This window comes from Lolium perenne, chromosome 4 (assembly GCF_019359855.2).
Source record: "Lolium perenne isolate Kyuss_39 chromosome 4, Kyuss_2.0, whole genome shotgun sequence".
Classification (NCBI taxonomy): Eukaryota; Viridiplantae; Streptophyta; class Magnoliopsida; order Poales; family Poaceae; genus Lolium; species Lolium perenne.
The window spans coordinates 317,182,122-317,203,153 of NC_067247.2; positions in this window are offsets into that span (position 1 = coordinate 317,182,122).

A 21,032-nucleotide genomic window follows, 5' to 3' on the forward strand; every position below is an offset into this window, starting at 1 on the left:
TATCCATGAGATATGCATGTTGAAAGTTGAAAGCAACCGCTGAAACTTAAATCTTCCTTTGTGTTGCTTCGATGCCTTTACTTTGAATATACTGCTTTATGAGTTAACTCTTGTGCAAGACTTTTGATGCTTGTCTTGAAAGTACTCTTCATGAAAAGTTTTGCTATATGTTATCTATTTGTTAGCAACTATAGATCATTGCCTTGAGTCACTTCATTCATTTCATATGCTTTGTAATAGTATGATCAAGGTTATGTAAGTAGCATGTCACTACAGAAATTATTCTTTTTACCGTTTACCTGCTCGGGACGAGCAGGAACTAAGCTTGGGGATACTGATACGTCTCCAACGTATCCATAATTTCTGATGTTCCATGCTTGTTTTATGACAATACTTACATGTTTTGCTTGCACTTTATAATGTTTTTATGCATTTTCCGGAACTAACCTATTAACAAGATGCCACAGTGCCAGTTCCTGTTTTCTGCTGTTTTTGGTTCCAGAAAGGCTGTTCGGGCAATATTCTCGGAATTCGACGAAAGGAAGACCAAACATCATAATTCACCAAGACGGACCAGGACACCGAAGGAGACCCGGAGAGGAGGCCCAGGGGCCCCACACCACATGGTCGCGCGGGCAGGCCCCTGGCCGCGCCGGCCTATGGGGAGGGCGCCCTGGTGCCCCTCCTGCGCCGCCTCTTCGCCTATTTAAGCCCTTTCGACCTAAAAATGCGACACCAGAAGACGAAACTCCAGAAAGACTCCAGGGGCGCCGCCGCCATCGCGAAACTCCAATTCGGGGGACAGAAGTCTCTGTTCCGGCACCCTGCCGGGACGGGGAAGTGCCCCCGGAAGCCATCTCCATCGACGCCACCTCCTCCATCATGCTCCGTGAGTAGTTCCCCCATGGACTACGGGTTCTAGCAGTAGCTAGTTGGTACTCTCTATCCTATGTACTTCAATACAATGATCTCATGAGCTGCCTTACATGATTGAGATTCATCTGATGTAATCGGTGTTGTGTTTGTTGGGATCCGATGGATGATACATTATGATTAGTCTATCTATAAAGTTTGTGAAGTTATTGTTGTTGCAATCTTGTTATGCTTAATGCTTGTCACTAGGGCCCGAGTGGCATGATCTTAGATTTAAGCTCTATACTTATTGCTTAGATTGTATCTACAAGTTGTATGCACATGTCGCTGTCCGGAACCAAAGGCCCCGAAGTGACAGAAATCGGGACAACCGGAGGGGATGGCGGTGATGTGAGGATAACATGTTTTCACGGAGTGTTAATGCTTTGCTCCGGTGCTCTATTAAAAGGAGTACCTTAATATCCAGTAGATTCCCTTGAGGCCCAGCTGCCACCGGCTGGTAGGACAAAAGATGTTGTGCAAGTTTCTCATTGCGAGCACGTACGACTATATATGGAAAACATGCCTACATAATTAATGAATTGATGTTCTTTCTTAATGCTTTATCAATCCTATCAATTGCCCAACTGTAATTTGTTCACCCAACACTTGTCACTTGTTATTGGAGAGTTACCACTAGTGTAGATCGCTGGGAACCCCGGTCCATCTCTCATCATCATATACTCGTTCTACATGTCATTGGAAGTAGTATCAACTATTTTCTGGTGCCATTGCCACTGTGTTACTATTACTGCTACTGTGTTACTGTTACTACTGCTCTCATATTACTGCTACTTTCACATCACCCCTATTACTAGTGCTTTTCCAGGTGCAGCTGAATTGACAACTCAGTTGTTAAGGCTTATAAGTATTCTTTACCTCCCCTTGTGTCGAATCAATAAATTTGGGTTTTACTTCCCTCGAAGACTGCTGCGATCCCCTATACTTGTGGGTCATCAGTGCTACCGGACAATTTTGTCGCGGGATGCATTGTCGCTAAGCTTCCCCCTTCATGGAGAAACTTTGCCACTTCTCTGAAACATCAGAGGCATGAGTTCTCTGTTGAGAATATCATGGGCTCTCTGGATGTTGAGGAGAAGGCGAGGGCAAAGGACAAACAACTGGAGGAACCGAGGAACGTTCTGCTGCCAATATGGTGCAGAAAAATGCCCGCACGTCCAAGGGAAAGAACAAGGGAGTCTCCCAGACTACCAACTTCAAGAAGAAGGGGAAAACGGAGAAGAAAGATCCTTACTGGGTGTGTGGCGAGATATGCTATTGGGCTAATCGCTGTCCACAACGCAAAGGAAAGAAATGCCAGGCTGGACAGAACTCAAATTCTGTCAGCATGATCATTGCCAACACAGAGGAAGGAACTACAGGGTATGGTAATATATTACCTATTGTTCTTTCGGTGTTTCAGCCCACAGAATGGTGGGTTGATAAGGTTCCAATGTTCATGTGTGTACTGACATCTCCATGTTTACCTCTTATCAGGCCCGAGGTTCCTCAGTAATGATGGGGAATGGGTTACATGCTACTGTTCGTGGTGTTGGCACGGTAGATCTGAAGTTTACTTCGGGAAAGATCGTGCAACTGAAGAACGTGCTGCATGTCCCTTCTATCAAGAAGAATCTCGTTAGTGGCTCCCATCTTATGAAAGATGGGTTTAAGTTGGTGTTTGAGTCCAATAAAGTTGTACTGTCTAAGTATGGAATTTTTGTTGGAAAGGGCTATGAATGTGAGGGAATGTTTCGTTTCTCTCTAGAAGACTTCTGTGATAATGTTGTGAACCATGTAAGCACTACTGTTAATGAAACTAATGTTTGGCATTCACGACTTTGTCATGTTAATTTCGGTTGTATGACGCGGCTTGCTGATATGAGTTTAATTCCTAAATTCACCTTTGTCAAGGGCTCTAAGTGCCATGCTTGTGTGCAAGCAAAGCAGCCTCGCAAGCCTCACAAACCTGCGTAGGAAAGAAACTTGGCACCACTAGAGCTTATACATTCAGATCTATGTGAGATGAATGGTGAGTTGACAAGAGGTGGAAAGAAATATTTCATGACTTTGATTGATGATTCCACTAGGTACTGTTATGTGTATCTTCTGAAAACTAAAGATGAGGCTCTTGATTTCTTTAAAATCTATAAGGCTGAAGTTGAGAATCAACTTGAAAGAAAGATAAAAAGGGTTCGGACCGATCGTGGTGGAGAGTACTTTTCTAATGAGTTCAATTTATTCTGTGCGGAACATGGTATAATCCATGAGAGGACGCCTCCCAATTCCCCACAATCCAATGGGATTGCGGAAAGGAAAAACCGTACTCTAACAGATTTGGTTAACGTCATGTTAGATGTTTCGGGTTTATCCAAGGAATGGTGGGGGAGGCTATATTGACTTCGTGTCATGTCCTAAACCGTGTTCCAACCAAGAATAAAGAGATTACCCCTTATGAGGAATGGGAAAAGAAAAGACCAACACTCTCCTACCTACGAACTTGGGGCTGTTTGGCTAAAATGAATTTGCCAATCACCAAAAAGCGAAAGCTTGGACCAAAAACCGTGGACTGTGTCTTTCTTGGCTATGCTGCCCATAGCATTGCTTATAGATTTGTTGTGGTGAAATCTGGAGTGGACGACATGAATGTTGGCACCATCTTTGAATCAAGAGATGCTACATTCTTTGAGGATATATTCCCTATGAGAGATATGTATGGCATGTCTAGCTGGGAATCTGATCCAATACATGAAACTCCTATGGAGTCTGATGAGGAATCTGATGAAGAGAGTTCAGATTCTGATGAAGATGACAATGAAGCTCCCACAAGGAGTAAGAGACAAATGACTGCAAAGTCTTTTGGTAATGATTTCATTGTGTATCTTGTGGATGATACTCCCACTACCATTTCAGAAGCTCTCGCATCTCCCGATGTAGACTACTGGAAGGAAGCGGTTCAAAGCGAGATGGATTCCATCTTGGCTAATGGAACGTGGGAGTTAACTGAGCGTCCTTATGGGTGTAAACCTGTAGGATGTAAATGGGTATTTAAGAAGAAGCTTCGAGCTGATGGCACTATTGAGAAGTACAAAGCTCGGTTTGTAGCCAAAGGCTATACCCAAAAGGAAGGCGAAGATTTCTTTGATACCTACTCACCTGTGGCGAGATTGACCACCATTCGAGTACTACTGTCATTGGCTGCCTCACACGGTCTTCTCGTTCATCAAATGGACGTCAAGACGGCTTTCCTAAATGGAGAGTTGGACGAGGAAATTTACATGGAACAGCCTGATGGTTTCGTACTACCAGGTCAAGAAAGAAAGGTGTGTAAATTAAAGAAATCTTTGTATGGTCTCAAACAAGCACCCAAACAATGGCATGAGAAGTTTGAAATAACTTTGACATCTGTGAGCTTTGTTGTTAATGAAGCTGACAAATGTGTGTACTACCTCCATGGTGGAAGTGAGGGCGTTGTCCTATGCTTGTATGTGGATGACATACTAATTTTTGGGACAAGTCTCAAAGTGATTGAGGAGGTAAAAACCTTCTTATCTCAGTGTTTCGAGATGGAAGATCTTGGAGAAGCTGATGTTATATTAAACATCAAGCTACTGAGAGATGAGAATAATGGGATTACACTTGTGCAATCTCATTATGTTGAGAAGGTGTTGAACAAATTTGGCTATGCTGATTGCAAATCTTCTCTCACACCTTACGATCCTAGTGTCTTGCTTCGAAAGAATGAAAAGGCAACTAGAGATCAATTAAGATACTCTCAAATAATTGGTTCACTCATGTATTTAGCTTGCGCTACGAGGCCTGATATCTCGTTTGCTGTGTGCAAACTTAGCCGGTTTGTGGCCAACCTGGGAGATGATCATTGGCATGCTCTTGAGAGAGTAATGCGCTATCTAAACGGAACCATGAGTTATGGAATTCATTATACCGGGTATCCAAGAGGACTTGAAGGGTATAGTGATTCCAATTGAATTTCAGATGCTAAGATGAAGGCCACATGTGGATATGTTTTCACTCTTGGTGGTGGCGCTGTTTCCTGGAAGTCTTGCAATCAGACCATCTTAACGAGGTCAACTATGGAAGCAAAACTTACAGCATTAGATACTTTCGAAGCGGAATGGCTTCGTGAGCTCTTGATGGACTTGCCTATGGTTGAAAAACCAATACCGGCCATCCTCATGAACTGTGATTATCAAAGTGAAAAGTTCTAAGGATAATTGATAGCGTGTATACACACGTCCGTTGGGAACCCGAAGAGGAAGGTGTGATGCGTACAGCAGCAAGTTTTCCCTCAGTAAGAAACCAAGGTTTATCGAACCAGTAGGAGCCAAGAAGCACGTTGAAGGTTGATGGCGGCGAGATGTAGTGCGGCGCAACATCAGGGATTCCGGCGCCAACGTGGAACCTGCACAACACAACCAAAGTACTTTGCCCCAACGAAACAGTGAGGTTGTCAATCTCACCGGCTTGCTGTAACAAGGGATTAGATGTATAGTGTGGATGATGATTGTTTGCAGAAAACAGTAGAACAAGTATTGCAGTAGATTGTATTCGATTAAAAGAATGGACCGGGGTCCACAGTTCACTAGAGGTGTCTCTCCCATAAGATAAATAACATGTTGGGTGAACAAATTACAGTTGGGCAATTGACAAATAGAGAGGGCATGACAATGCACATACATGACATGATGAGTATTGTGAGATTCAATTGGGCATTACGACAAAGTACATAGACCGCTATCCAGCATGCATCTATGCCTAAAAAGTCCACTTTCAGGTTATCATCCGAACCCCTTCCGGTATTAAGTTGCAAGCAACAGACAATTGCATTAAGTATGGTGCGTAATGTAATCAATAACTATATCCTCGGACATAGCATCAATGTTTTATCCCTAGTGGCAACAGCACATCCACAACCTTAGAACTTTCACACTGTCCTGCATTTAATGGAGGCATGAACCCACTATCGAGCATAAATACTCCCTCTTGGAGTTACTAGCAAAAACTTGGCCAGAGCCTCTACTAACAACGGAGAGCATGCAAGATCATAAACAACACATAGGTAATAGATTGATAATCAACATAACATAGTATTCTCTATCCATCGGATCCCAACAAACACAACATATAGCATTACAGATAGATGATCTTGATCATGTTAGGCAGCTCACAAGATCCGACAATGAAGCACATGAGGAGAAGACAACCATCTAGCTACTGCTATGGACCCATAGTCCAGGGGTGAACTACTCACTCATCAATCCGGAGGCGACCATGGCGGTGTAGAGTCCTCCGGGAGATGATTCCCCTCTCCGGCAGGGTGCCGGAGGCGATCTCCTGAATCCCCCGTGATGCGGGGTGGCCTTCGGACACCTCCACACCAAGACCAACAAGTCCCCCAAGTGGACCGATGACACGAGCCCGAGTCAAAGCTCTACATGATGAGGTGAACTCGCTCCTCACCACCCTTGATCTTGGTACCCCTTTGGATGGATTGCTACCTCATGCCGACGTGCTATGTGTCATTAGGTACAAGGCGCATCAAGACCCCGGAGAGGAGGAGACTCCAAGGTCAAGGGAAGGAGAGAAGCAGCTGGACATGGAGATGATCATGAAGCCGAAGCCGACGTCGCTCGAAGCGCTCCAAGGAAGAGACGGACGCTGGCCGGTCCAGGACCCAGTCAGACCGGACCCACAACCGGACGCCCCGGTCACAGGCCCGGTCAACCGGGCGCAAACTGGCCCAGCTCCCTCGTACCGGACGACGACCGGACCCAGGACCGGATTCTTCGCAAATTCCCGGTTTGCGCCCGGTCGACCGGACCCATGACCGGACAGCCCGGTCACAGGCCCGGTCAGACCGGACCCAAAACGGATCTGACGGGAATGACCCACCAAACTGCCTTAACTTATCCATTCGCGTACCTGTTCGCCCTTGCTGGCCATGTGTGCCTATATAAGTAGCTTGGACCCCTCCTTTACCTCTCAAACTTATTTTGGCTTAAACCTAAACTTGAGCTGAGTCTCCCTAGGGTTAGCATCCGTCTTGGACAAGCATCCCTTTTTAATCAAGGCACTCTAGTTATTGATTTGGGTATTGTTGATTGAGATTCTAGTGCAAGGCACTCTCTCTCCCTCACCAATCCTCTTTCTCCAACTCCAATCTCTCACCGGGAATTCTACACGGTCTCTTCCTTGGTGATTCTATTGGTGTGGTCCATCGAGCCACAGGGGTAAGTATCGGGTGTATCGGGTTGGTGTGCGTGCGTGAGTACCGGCGTTCTTCGTGTTCTTCCTGTTCCTCGCGCTCTCCCACCTCTTTCCCTCGATTTTAGGTCAAACCGCGAGATCGGGCCAACCCCTAGATCTCAGATCGTATCATATGGTATCAGCAGCTTTTGGTTTCCGCGGATTTGACCCTCCACCCACCCGATTTCGTTTCTAGAAAATTTTCCAAAAAATAGCCCCAAATTGCCTTGGGACCGATCCGTGATTTGGTTGCGTTTTTAGTGGTTTTGTTCCGTGGATTTGGTGTTGTTGGTGTCGATCTACTATTTCCCCCACCTTGCAGCCTCCAATTCCTCCATTTCCCGTCGATTTGCATTTTTGGTTTTGGTTTGGGGAAGAACAGGAGAGAGAAAGCTCCAAATCGTGAAACCCGGTCGTGCACCCGGTCAACCGGACCCACGACCGGCCGAGCCAGCCCAGAACCCGGTCGACCGGGCGGCAACCGGACAGGCCGGTCCAGGATCCGGTCCAACCGGGCCCCAGACCGGGCGCAGCAACGCGCCCTCCTTCGAGCTCGACTTCCGGCGATCTCCACCACCACCACCACCACCACCATCGCAGGTCTAACTTGCAGCTTTCACCTTGTAACCCCTCTTCCTTTTGCGATCTATCCCATCGAGCATTGCTTGTCTAGTGTTGCGAGACATTGCACGTGGCCCCGCATTGTGAGGTGTGTGTGTCGCGTTGAGTAAGGCATCCAAGCAAACACTCGTGTGGCAAGATAGCAAAAGCGAGGCTAACGCTAACATAGTGCGTGAAAAAGCCCCAAAAACACAAAAAGAGTGCGAGTAGCACCATACATCCATACATCCATACATACAAAAGTGTCCAAGTGCCACCAAAGATACAAACGAGTGCAAGTGCCACCATATACAAAAGAGAAAAAGCTTTTAAGCAAAGAGAGATAGGAGAAGAGAGGCCGCGTGTGAATCTTATTGTCTCTTCCTTTGCAACCAAAGCTTTGCCTCTCCTTGTGTTAGTGTGACGCCGAGCAACCTCTATATACACTTTTCCGCTCACTTTTGGTTGCACTAACCCCGTTTATCCCGTGTGTGCGTTCCACCCTCTTTCCGTGTTTATAGTGATCGCCACTTTTGACACTCGATTTTTGGACCTCACCCACTTTTAACAACATACTCGATCTTGGATTTGTCTTTTGGCTTTCCACAACACTCGCCTAACACCATATTTGCTAGCTTTTGCGTGTGGTTTTGCGTGTGTCCCTGATACACTTGATCTTACTTTCGGCTTGGTGGATTGCCTCAATACTATCTTACCTTGGTAAGAGTGCGAGGTAGTCTCCTTCCACTAACATACACAACATAGTTCTTGTCTTGCCATCATGGATAGGAATGGAGATGAACCAAGGGATGGAGAAGTTATCCGCAACACCGAGAGGTTGGCGACTCAACACAACCTATGGACGCAACGCCAAGAATTCAAGGAGCAACTCACCTTGTTCGAGACTCGCATCGATGAGCAATACGAGGAGGTGGCAAACAACTTCAACATCGTCAACCAAGACATGGCCCTCCTTCGTGAAGCTACGGATAACTTGCATGATCAAGTGACGGCCAATGATGCGAACATGGAGCGGCGCATGGATAGCATTGAGCGCGCCATCAACAACTTGGGTCGCCGACACCGACATCGCTCTACTTCCTCATCATCAAGCTCGGTGCAAGACTACTACTCCCATGAGCACCACTCCTCCTCAAGCTCCGAGTCAAGGCATAGCGACCATCATCAACCTCGTAGCCCCCATGCTCGTCATGAAGACTCTCGCTCCAACTCTAGGCGAGGAGAATTCCATCGCCATGCTCGCCCTCATGAGCGTCCTCCACAAGAACAAGTGCTACAACAAGATCGTCATCACCATGATCGCCATGCCCACCATGGGCGTGACGACCAACCCCAAGACCAAGGTCCTCAAGATCAACCTCGGCGTGATCTCCGGCATCACCCTCGTCATGATCAAGACGGAAGAAGAAACCCGCAACATGAGCAAGATGAGATGGTCGACCATGGGCATCGTCCACAACATCGTCAAGACCTTCAACAATTCCGTCATCGCGAGCCAAGTGAAGCTAGTGTGCATCAACAACGCCAACCCAATGCTATGGTTGGTCGTGGAAGACCCCCTCTACCACCTCAAGCCGCAAGAGATGAAGGCTTCCGTCCTCGCCGACGAAACTTGGAAGAAGAAGAGAACATGTTTGGAAGGCTCAAGTTCACCATGCCCAAGTTCAAGGGTGAAGAAGATCCCGAGGCCTACCTCTCATGGGCACTCAAGGTCGACAAGATATTCCGCATACACAACTACTCCGGTGCCAAGAAAGTGGCCATGGCGTCCCTTGAGTTTGAGGATTATGCCAACACTTGGTGGGAGCAAGTTCTCACTCTTCGGGAAGAGAAGGGTGAACCTCCTATTGACACTTGGGAAGATATGAAGAAAGAAATGCAAGCTCGCTTTGTGCCTACACATTACATGCCCGACCTCTTCAACAAGCTACAAAAGTTGAAGCAAGGCACCAAGACCGTTGAGGAATTCTTCAAGGAAATGGAGTTGATTATGATGCGAGCCAACATCCAAGAGTCCGAGAACCAAACCATCGCTCGTTTCTTCAATGGCCTCAACTATCCCATCAAGAGAATTGTGGAGTTCCAACCTTACTCCAACATGGTTGAGTTGGTCCACCAAGCCACCAAGGCCGAGCGCCAAGTAAATGAAGATATCAAGTACTCCAAGGCCAAGTCATACTTCACCGCCAAGCTCTCTACAACACCTCCTACAACAAGTGGCAAGCCTACCGTGTCCTCCACACCATCCAAGCAACCGACTATCTGATACGTCTCCAACGTATCGATAATTTCTTATGTTCCATGCCACATTATTGATGTTATCTACATGTTTTATGCACAGTTTATGTCATATTCGTGCATTTTCTGGAACTAACCTATTAACAAGATGCCGAAGTGCCGATTCTTTGTTTTCATTGCTGTTTTGGTTTCAGAAATCCTAGTAACGAAATATTCTCAGAATTGGACGAAATCAACGCCCAGGGTCCTATTTTGCCACGAAGCTTCCAGAAGACCGAAGAGGAGACGAAGTGGGGCCACGAGGTGGCCACACCCTAGGGCGGCGCGGCCCCCCCCTTGGTCGCGCGGCCCTGTGGTGTGGGCCCCTTGTGCCGCCTCCTGACCTGCCCTTCCGCCTACTTAAAGCCTCCGTCGTGAAATCCCCAGTACCGAGAGCCACGATACGGAAAACCTTACTGAGACGCCGCCACCGCCAATCCCATCTCGGGGGATTCAGGAGATCGCCTCCGGCACCCTGCCGGAGAGGGGATTCATCTCCCGGAGGACTCTACGCCGCCATGGTCGCCTCCGGAGTGATGAGTGAGTAGTCTACCCCTGGACTATGGGTCCATAGCAGTAGCTAGATGGTTGTCTTCTCCCCATTGTGCTTAATTGTCGGATCTTGTGAGCTGCCTAACATGATCAAGATCATCTATCTGTAATTCTATATGTTGCGTTTGTTGGGATCCGATGAATAGAGAATACTTGTTATGTTGATTATCAAAGTTATGTCTATGTGTTGTTTATGATCTTGCATGCTCTCCATTATTAGTAGATGCTCTGGCCAAGTTGATGCTAGTAACTCCAAGAGGGAGTATTTATGCTCGATAGTGGGTTCATGTCTCCGTGAATCTGGAGGGGTGACAAGAACCTCTAAGGTTATGGATGTGCTGTTGCCACTAGGGATAAAACATTGGTGCTATGTTCAAGGATGTAGTCACTGATTACATTAAGCGCAATACTTAATGCAATTGTCTGTTGTTAGCAACTTAATACTGGAGGGGGTTCGGATGATAACCTGAAGGTGGACTTTTTAGGCATAGATGCATGCTGGATAGCGGTCTATGTACTTTGTCGTAATGCCCAATTAAATCTCACAATACTCATCATAATATGTATGTGCATGGTCATGCCCTCTCTATTTGTCAATTGCCCAACTGTAATTTGTTCACCCAACATGCTGTTTATCTTATGGGAGAGACACCTCTAGTGAACTGTGGACCCCGGTCCAATTCTCTATACTGAAATACAATCTACTGCAATACTGTTCTACTGTTTTCTGCAAACAATCATCTTCCACACAATACGGTTAATCCTTTGTTACAGCAAGCCGGTGAGATTGACAACCTCCCTGTTTCGTTGGGGCAAAGTACTTTGGTTGTGTTGTGCAGGTTCCACGTTGGCGCCGGAATCTCTGGTGTTGCGCCGCACTACATCCCGGCGCCATCAACCTTCAACATGCTTCTTGGCTCCTACTGGTTCGATAAACCTTGGTTTCATACTGAGGGAAAACTTGCCGCTGTATGCATCACACCTTCCTCTTGGGGTTCCCAACGGACGCGTGTTGTACGCGTATCAAGCAACTTTTTCTGGCGCCGTTGCCGGGGAGATCAAGACACGCTGCAAGGGGAGTCTCCACTTCCCAATCTCTTTACTTTGTTTTTGTCTTGCTTAGTTTGCTGCACTAAATCAAAATACAAAAAAATTAGTTGCTAGTTTTACTTTATTTGCTATCTTGTTTGCTATATCAAAAACACAAAAAAAATTAGTTACTTGCATTTACTTTATCTAGTTTGCTTTATTTACTGTTGCTAAAATGGGTACCCCTGAAAATACTAAGTTGTGTGACTTCACAACCACAAATAATAATGATTTCTTATGCACACCTATTGCTCCACCTGCTACTACAGCAGAATTCTTTGAAATTAAACCTGCTTTACTGAATCTTGTTATGCGAGAGCAATTTTCTGGTGTTAGTTCTGATGATGCTGCTGCCCATCTTATTAATTTTGTTGAATTGTGTGAGATGAAAAAGTATAAAGATGTAGATGGTGACATTATAAAATTAAAATTGTTCCCTTTCTCATTAAGAGGAAGACCTAAAGATTGGTTGCTATCTCTGCCTAAGAATAGTATTGATTCATGGACTAAATGCAAGGATGTTTTTATTGGTAGATATTATCCCCCTGCTAAAATTATATCTTTGAGGAGTAGCATAATGAATTTTAAACAATTAGATACTGAACATGTTGCACAAGCATGGGAAAGAATGAAATCTCTGGTTAAAAATTGCCCAACCCATGGACTGACTACTTGGATGATCATCCAAACCTTCTATGCAGGACTAAATTTTTCTTCGCGGAATTTATTGGATTCAGCTGCTGGAGGTACCTTTATGTCCATCACTCTTGGTGAAGCAACAAAGCTTCTTGATAATATGATGATCAACTACTCTGAATGGCACACGGAAAGAGCTCCACAAGGTAAGAAGGTAAATTCTGTCGAAGAAACCTCTTCCTTGAGTGATAAGATTGATGGTATTATGTCTATGCTTGTGAATGATAGGACTAATATTGATCCTAATAATGTTCCATTAGCTTCATTGGTTGCACAAGAAGAACATGTTGATGTAAACTTCATTAAAAATAATAATTTCAACAACAATGCTTACCGGAACAATTCTAGTAACAACTATAGGCCATATCCTTATAATAATGGCAACGGCTATGGTAATTCTTATGGGAATTCTTACAACAATAATAGGAACACACCCCCTGGACTTGAAGCCATGCTTAAAGAATTTATTAGTTCACAAACTGCTTTTAACAAATCTGTTGAAGAAAAGCTTGGGAAAATTGATATACTTGCTTCTAAAGTCGATAGTCTTGCTGCTGATGTTGATCTTTTGAAATCGAAAGTTATGCCTAATAGGGATATAGAAAATAAAATTGTTACTACAGCAAATGCCATCCAAGTTAGAATTAATGAGAATATAAGATTGATGGCTGAACTGCGTGCTAGGTGGGATAGAGAAGAAAATGAAAAACTAGCTAAAGAGAAGAATGTAGCTAAAGTTTGGACTATTACCACGACTAGTAATACTAATGCTACACATGTTGCTGCACCTCCTACTATTAATAATAAAAGAATTGGTGTTAGCAATGTTTCCACTTCTAATGCAAAGCGCGAGAAACTGCCCGAAACTGCTAAAGCTGAAATCGCACTGTGATAAAACTGCTGAAATTTTTTCCAACATTGGGGATGATGATCCCATTGCTTTAGATTATAATGGTTTGAATTTTGATGATTGCCACATCTCTGAAGTTATAAAGTTCTTGCAAAAACTTGCTAAAAGTCCTAATGCTAGTGCTATAAATTTGGCTTTCACGCAACATATTACAAATGCTCTCATAAAAGCTAGAGAAGAGAAACTAGAGCGCGAAGCCTCTATTCCTAGAAAGCTAGAGGATGGTTGGGAGCCCATCATTAAGATGAAGGTTAAAGATTTTTATTGTAATGCTTTATGTGATCTTGGTGCAAGTATTTCTGTTATGCCTAAGAAAATCTATAATATGCTTGACTTGCCACCGCTGAAAAATTGTTATTTGGATGTTAATCTTGCTGATCATTCTACAAAGAAACCTTTGGGGAAAGTTGATAATGTTCAAATTACCGTTAACAATAACCTTGTCCCCGTTGATTTTGTTGTCTTGGATATTGAATGCAATGCATCTTGTCCCATCATATTGGGAAGACCTTTTCTTCGAACCGTTGGTGCTACTATTGATATGAAGGAAGGTAATATAAAATATCAATTTCCTCTCAAGAAAGGTATGGAACACTTCCTTAGAAAGAGAATGAAGTTACCTTTTGATTCTATTATTAGAACAAATTATGATGTTGACACTTCGTCTCTTGATAATACTTGATACACACTTTCTGCGCCTAGCTGAAAGGCGTTAAAGAAAAGCGCTTATGGGAGACAACCCATGTTTTTACCTACAGTACTTTGTTTTTATTTTGTGTCTTGGAAGTTGTTTACTACTGTAGCAACCTCTCCTTATCTTAGTTTAGTGTTTTGTTGTGCCAAGTAAAGTCGTTGATAGAAAAGTTCATACTAGATTTGGATTACTGCGCAGAAACAGATTTCTTTGCTGTCACGAATCTGGCCTGTTTTCTCTGTAGGTAACTCAGAAAATTATGCCAATTTACGTGAGTGATCCTCAGATATGTACGCAACTTTCATTCAATTTGAGCATTTTCATTTGAGCAAGTCTGGTACCTCGATAAAATTCGTCAATACGAACTGTTCTGTTTTGACAGATTCTGCCTTTTATTTCGCATTGCCTCTTTTGCTATGTTGGATGAATTTCTTTGATCCATTAATGTCCAGTAGCTTTATGCAATGTCCAGAAGTGTTAAGAATGATTGTGTCACCTCTGAACATGTTAATTTTTATTGTCGCTAACCCTCTAATGAGTTGTTCTAAGTTTGGTGTGGAGGAAGTTTTCAAGGATCAAGAGAGGAGTATGATGCAACATGATCAAGGAGAGTGAAAGCTCTAAGCTTGGGGATGCCCCGGTGGTTCACCCCTGCATATTCTAAGAAGACTCAAGCGTCTAAGCTTGGGGATGCCCAAGGCATCCCCTTCTTCATCGACAACATTATCAGGTTCCTCCCCTGAAACTATATTTTTATTCCATCACATCTTATGTGCTTTGCTTGGAGCGTCGGTTTGTTTTTGTTTTTGTTTTGTTTGAATAAAATGGATCCTAGCATTCACTTTATGGGAGAGAGACACGCTCCGCTGTAGCATATGGACAAGTATGTCCTTAGGCTCTACTCATAGTATTCATGGCGAAGTTTCTTCTTCGTTAAATTGTTATATGGTTGGAATTGGAAAATGATACATGTAGTAATTGCTATAAATGTCTTGGGTAATGTGATACTTGGCAATTGTTGTACTCATGTTTAAGCTCTTGCATCATATACTTTGCACCCATTAATGAAGAAATACATAGAGCATGCTAAAATTTGGTTTGCATATTTGGTCTCTCTAAGGTCTAGATAATTTCTAGTATTGAGTTTGAACAACAAGGAAGACGGTGTAGAGTCTTATAATGTTTACAATATGTCTTTTATGTGAGTTTTGCTGCACCGGTTCATCCTTGTGTTTGTTTCAAATAAGCCTTGCTAGCCTAAACCTTGTATCGAGAGGGAATACCTCCCATGCATCCAAAATACTTGAGCCAACCACCATGCCATTTGTGTCCACCATACCTACCTACTACATGGTATTTTCCGCCATTCCAAAGTAAATTGCTTGAGTGCTACCTTTAAAATTCCATCATTCACCTTTGCAATATATAGCTCATGGGACAAATAGCTTAAAAACTATTGTGGTATTGAATATGTACTTATGCACTTTATCTCTTATTAAGTTGCTTGTTGTGCGATAACCATGTTCACTGGGGACGCCATCAACTACTCTTTGTTGAATTTCATGTGAGTTGCTATGCATGTTCGTCTTGTCTGAAGTAAGAGAGATCTACCACCTTATGGTTAAGCATGCATATTGTTAGAGAAGAACATTGGGCCGCTAACTAAAGCCATGATCCATGGTGGAAGTTTCAGTTTTGGACAAATACCCTCAATCTCATATGAGAAAATTATTAATTGTCGTTACATGCTTATGCATAAAAGAGGAGTCCATTATCTGTTGTCTATGTTGTCCCGGTATGGATGTCTAAGTTGAGAATAATCAATAGTGAGAAATCCAATGCGAGCTTTCTCCTTAGACCTTTGTACAGGCGGCATAGAGGTACCCCTTTGTGACACTTGGTTAAAACATGTGCATTGTGATGATCCGGTAGTCCAAGCTAATTAGGACAAGGTGCGGGCACTATTAGTATACTATGCATGAGGCTTGCAACTTGTAAGATATAATTTACATGATACATATGCTTTATTACTACCGTTGACAAAATTGTTTCATGTTTTCAAAATCAAAGCTCTAGCACAAATATAGCAATCGATGCTTTTCCTCTATGGAGGATCATTCTTTTACTTTCATTGTTGAGTCAGTTCACCTATTTCTCTCCACCTCAAGAAGCAAACACTTGTGTGAACTGTGCATTGATCCCTACATACTTGCATATTGCACTTGTTATATTACTCTATGTTGACAATATCCATGAGATATACATGTTATAAGTTGAAAGCAACCGCTGAAACTTAATCTTCCTTTGTATTGCTTCAATGCCTTTACTTTGAATTATTGCTTTATGAGTTAACTCTTATGCAAGACTTATTGATGCTTGTCTTGAAGTACTATTCATGAAAAGTCTTTGCTATATGATTCACTTGTTTACTCATGTCATATACATTGTTTTGATCGCTGCATTCACTACATATGCTTTACAAATAGTATGATCAAGGTTATGATGGCATGTCACTCCAGAAATTATCTTTGTTATCGTTTTACCTGCTCGGGACGAGCAGAACTAAGCTTGGGGATGCTGATACGTCTCCAACGTATCGATAATTTCTTATGTTCCATGCCACATTATTGATGTTATCTACATGTTTTATGCACACTTTATGTCATATTCGTGCATTTTCTGGAACTAACCTATTAAGAAGATGCCGAAGTGCCATTCTTTGTCATTGCTTTTGGTTTCAGAAATCCTAGTAACGAAATATTCTCGGAATTGGACGAAATTAACGCCCAGGGTCCTATTTTGCCACGAAGCTTCCAGAAGACCGAAGAGGAGACGAAGTGGGGCCACGAGGTGGCCACACCCTAGGGCGGCGCGGCCTCCCCCCTTGGCCGCGCGGCCCTGTGGTGTGGGCCCCTCGTGCCGCCTCCTGACCTGCCCTTCCGCCTACTTAAAGCCTCCGTCGCGAAATCCCCAGTACCGAGAGCCACGATACGGAAAACCTTACTGAGACGCCGCCGCCGCCAATCCCATCTCGGGGGATTCAGGAGATCGCCTCCGGCACCCTGCCGGAGAGGGGATTCATCTCCCGGAGGACTCTACGCCGCCATGGTCGCCTCCGGAGTGATGAGTGAGTAGTCTACCCCTGGACTATGGGTCCATAGCAGTAGCTAGATGGTTATCTTCTCCCCATTGTGCTTAATTGTCGGATCTTGTGAGCTGCCTAACATGATCAAGATCATCTGTCTGTAATTCTATATGTTGCGTTTGTTGGGATCCGATGAATAGAGAATACTTGTTATGTTGATTATCAAAGTTATGTCTATGTGTTGTTTATGATCTTGCATGCTCTCCGTTATTAGTAGATGCTCTGGCCAAGTTGATGCTAGTAACTCCAAGAGGGAGTATTTATGCTCGATAGTGGGTTCATGTCTCCGTGAATCTGGAGGGGTGACAAGAACCTCTAAGGTTATGGATGTGTTGTTGCCACTAGGGATAAAACATTGGTGCTATGTTCAAGGATGTAGTCACTGATTACATTACGCGCAATACTTAATGCAATTGTCTGTTGTTAGCAACTTAATACTGGAGGGGGTTCGGATGATAACCTGAAGGTGGACTTTTTAGGCATAGATGCATGCTGGATAGCGGTCTATGTACTTTGTCGTAATGCCCAATTAAATCTCACAATACTCATCGTAATATGTATGTGCATGGTCATGCCCTCTCTATTTGTCAATTGCCCAACTGTAATTTGTTCACCCAACATGCTGTTTATCTTATGGGAGAGACACCTCTAGTGAACTGTGGACCCCGGTCCAATTCTCTATACTGAAATACAATCTACTGCAATACTGTTCTACTGTTTTCTGCAAACAATCATCTTCCACACAATACGGTTAATTCTTTGTTACAGCAAGCCGGTGAGATTGACAACCTCACTGTTTCGTTGGGGCAAAGTACGTTGGTTGTGTTGTGCAGGTTCCACGTTGGCGCCGGAATCTCTGGTGTTGCGCCGCACTACATCCCGCCGCCATCAACCTTCAACGTGCTTCTTGGCTCCTACTGGTTCGATAAACCTTGGTTTCATACTGAGGGAAAACTTGCCGCTGTACGCATCACACCTTCCTCTTGGGGTTCCCAACGGACGCGTGTTGTACGCGTATCACTATCCAAAGTCGCATGAAGCAAACGGTGTCCTCCACCGCCTCCTCCAAGGCCTCTACGGGACCCTCCAATGTCACTTGCTTCAAGTGTGGCACCCAAGGCCACAAATCATTTGAGTGCAAGAATACCAAGGTCATGATCACCATGGAGAATGGAGACATCGAGACGCTTAGTGAAGGTGAATATGAAGCGCTTGTGCAAGCCGCCGTCGCCAATGACGAAGACTATGATGAAGAAAGTGGTGAAGACCCTCTCTTGTGTGTGCATGACTCAAACCCCTCACTTGTGGTCACCAAGGTGCTAACAACTCAACCTCAAGCGATGGAAGACCAACGATGCAACATCTTCCAAACTCGTGCCGGTATTGGTGGCAAGTCGATCAAGGTGATCATTGATGGAGGAAGTTGCCACAACCTCGCAAGCACCGAATTGTGTGAGAAGCTCGACCTCACTCTCCGCAAGCACCCTCACCCTTACCATATCCAATGGTTGAGCGACAAGGGCAACGTCAAGATACAACATACCGTCACCGTCCACTTCAAGATTGGGCCATATGAAGACACTATTGAGTGTGATGTGCTGCCCATGACGGTGTGCCACATGTTGCTTGGACGCCCTTGGCAATATGACAAGAAGGCTATACATGATGGACTTTCCAACACATACACCTTCAAGGTCAAGGATAAGAAATTTGAGCTTCGCCCAATGACTCCTAGCCAAGTTATCGCGGACAATGCGAAGGCTCTAGCGAGGGCACAAGCTAAACACATCCACCATAGTGAGTTGAGTGGTAAGGGAGTGACCCACCAAAAAGAGAGTGAGCGCCACAAGCTATATATGAGTGAGAGGAAGAGTGTTCTCCTAGCCACAAAAAGCGAGTGGAGAGAAGTGCAACACAACCCATCCACCATATTGCACTATGTGCTCATTTACAAGGGCCCATCGGCGGAAACTAACGACTTAACCAACATTCCTTCGTCTTTGTTGTCTCTTTTGAAGGAGTTCCAAGACGTCTTCCCCGACGAGCTACCTCATGGACTTCCACCGCTTCGAGGCATAGAGCATCGCATCGACCTCATACCCGGCGCTCCGCTTCCAAACCGTGCCGCCTACCGCACCAACCCCGAAGACACAAAGGAGATCCAACGACAAATACAAGATCTCCTTGCTAAAGGGTATGTTCGTGAAAGCCTTACTCCTTGTGCGGTTCCCGTGATTCTTGTGCCTAAACCGGATGAGACGCAACGGATGTGTATGGATTGTCATCCCATCAATGCCATTACCGTCCGTTATCGCCATCCCATCCCGCGTTTAGATGACATGCTAGACGAGTTGAGTGGTGCCACAATTTTCTCCAAAATTGATTTGCGTAGTGGCTACCACCAAATTCGTATGGCAATTGGTGATGAATGGAAGACGGCATTCAAGACCAAGCTTGGTCTCTATGAATGGCTTGTCATGCCATTTGGACTTTCTAATGCTCCTTCGACTTTTATGCGTCTCATGAATCACATTTTGCGTCCTCTCATTGGCAAGAGTGTGGTTGTCTATTTCGATGACATTCTTATCTATAGCAAAAATCTCGAGGAACATGTGCAACATGTGAGAGAAGTCTTATGCATCTTGCGTCTTGAGAAGCTTTATGCCAACCTCCCCAAATGCACCTTTGCTCAAAAAAAATTGGTTTTCCTTGGCTTTGTGGTTTCCGGTAATGGGATTGAAGTTGATTCTTCCAAGGTGGAGGCCATCCACAATTGGCCTACTCCTACAAATGTTGGTCAAGTCCGAAGTTTTCATTGACTTGCCGGTTTTTACCGCCGCTTTGTGAAAGATTTTAGCACCATTGCTTGCCCGTTGAATGAGCTTACCAAAAAGAACGTTCCGTTTGTTTGGGGCAAGGCCCAACAAAATGCTTTTGATGAGTTGAAGAAACGCCTTACCGAAGCTCCCCTTCTTGTCCTTCCAAATTTTGCCAAAACTTTTGAGATTGAGTGTGATGCTAGTGGACTTGGTATTGGTGGCGTTCTTATGCAAGATGGAAAACCCGTGGCATATTATAGTGAGAAGTTGGATGGCGCACGCCTCAACTATCCTATTTATGACAAGGAGCTTTACGCTTTGGTTCGTGTTCTTGAGATTTGGCAACACTATCTTTGGCCAAAAGAGTTCATCATTCACTCCGACCATGAGTCATTGAAGTACTTGAAAAGCCAACACAATTTGAACAAACGACACGCAAAATGGGTTGAATTCATTGAGTCTTTCCCGTATGTCATAAAATACAAGAAGGGCAAGGATAATGTCGTGGCGGATGCTCTTTCCCGCAAAAACAACCTTTTGCTCACTCGTTTGGATTTCCATGTCGTGGGACTTGATGAGATCAAAGAACTCTATCCTTCCGATTCTTTCTTTGCACCGATTTTTGAAAAGTGCTCTAGACAAAGGGGCATCGAAGACTTCTATTTGCACCAAGGGTTTTTGTTCAAGGGCAACAAACTTTGCATTCCTATGTCGTCGCTTCGCCTTTTGCTCTTACAAGAATCGCACGGTGGTGGTCTTATGGGACATTTCGGACGAGAGAAGACTTACGCGAGGCTCTCCACCCACTACTATTGGCCACGAATGTACCGTGACGTGGAGCGCCTTTGCCGACGGTGCACAACTTGCTTACAAGCTAAGTCAACCTCCAACCCCTATGGTCTTTACATGCCTTTACCGATTCCACATGCCCCATGGTCCGACATTAGTATGGATTTTGTTCTAGGATTGCCTCGCACCAAACATGGACATGATTCAATCTTTGTGGTAGTGGATAGGTTCTCTAAAATGGCTCATTTCATACCATGTAAT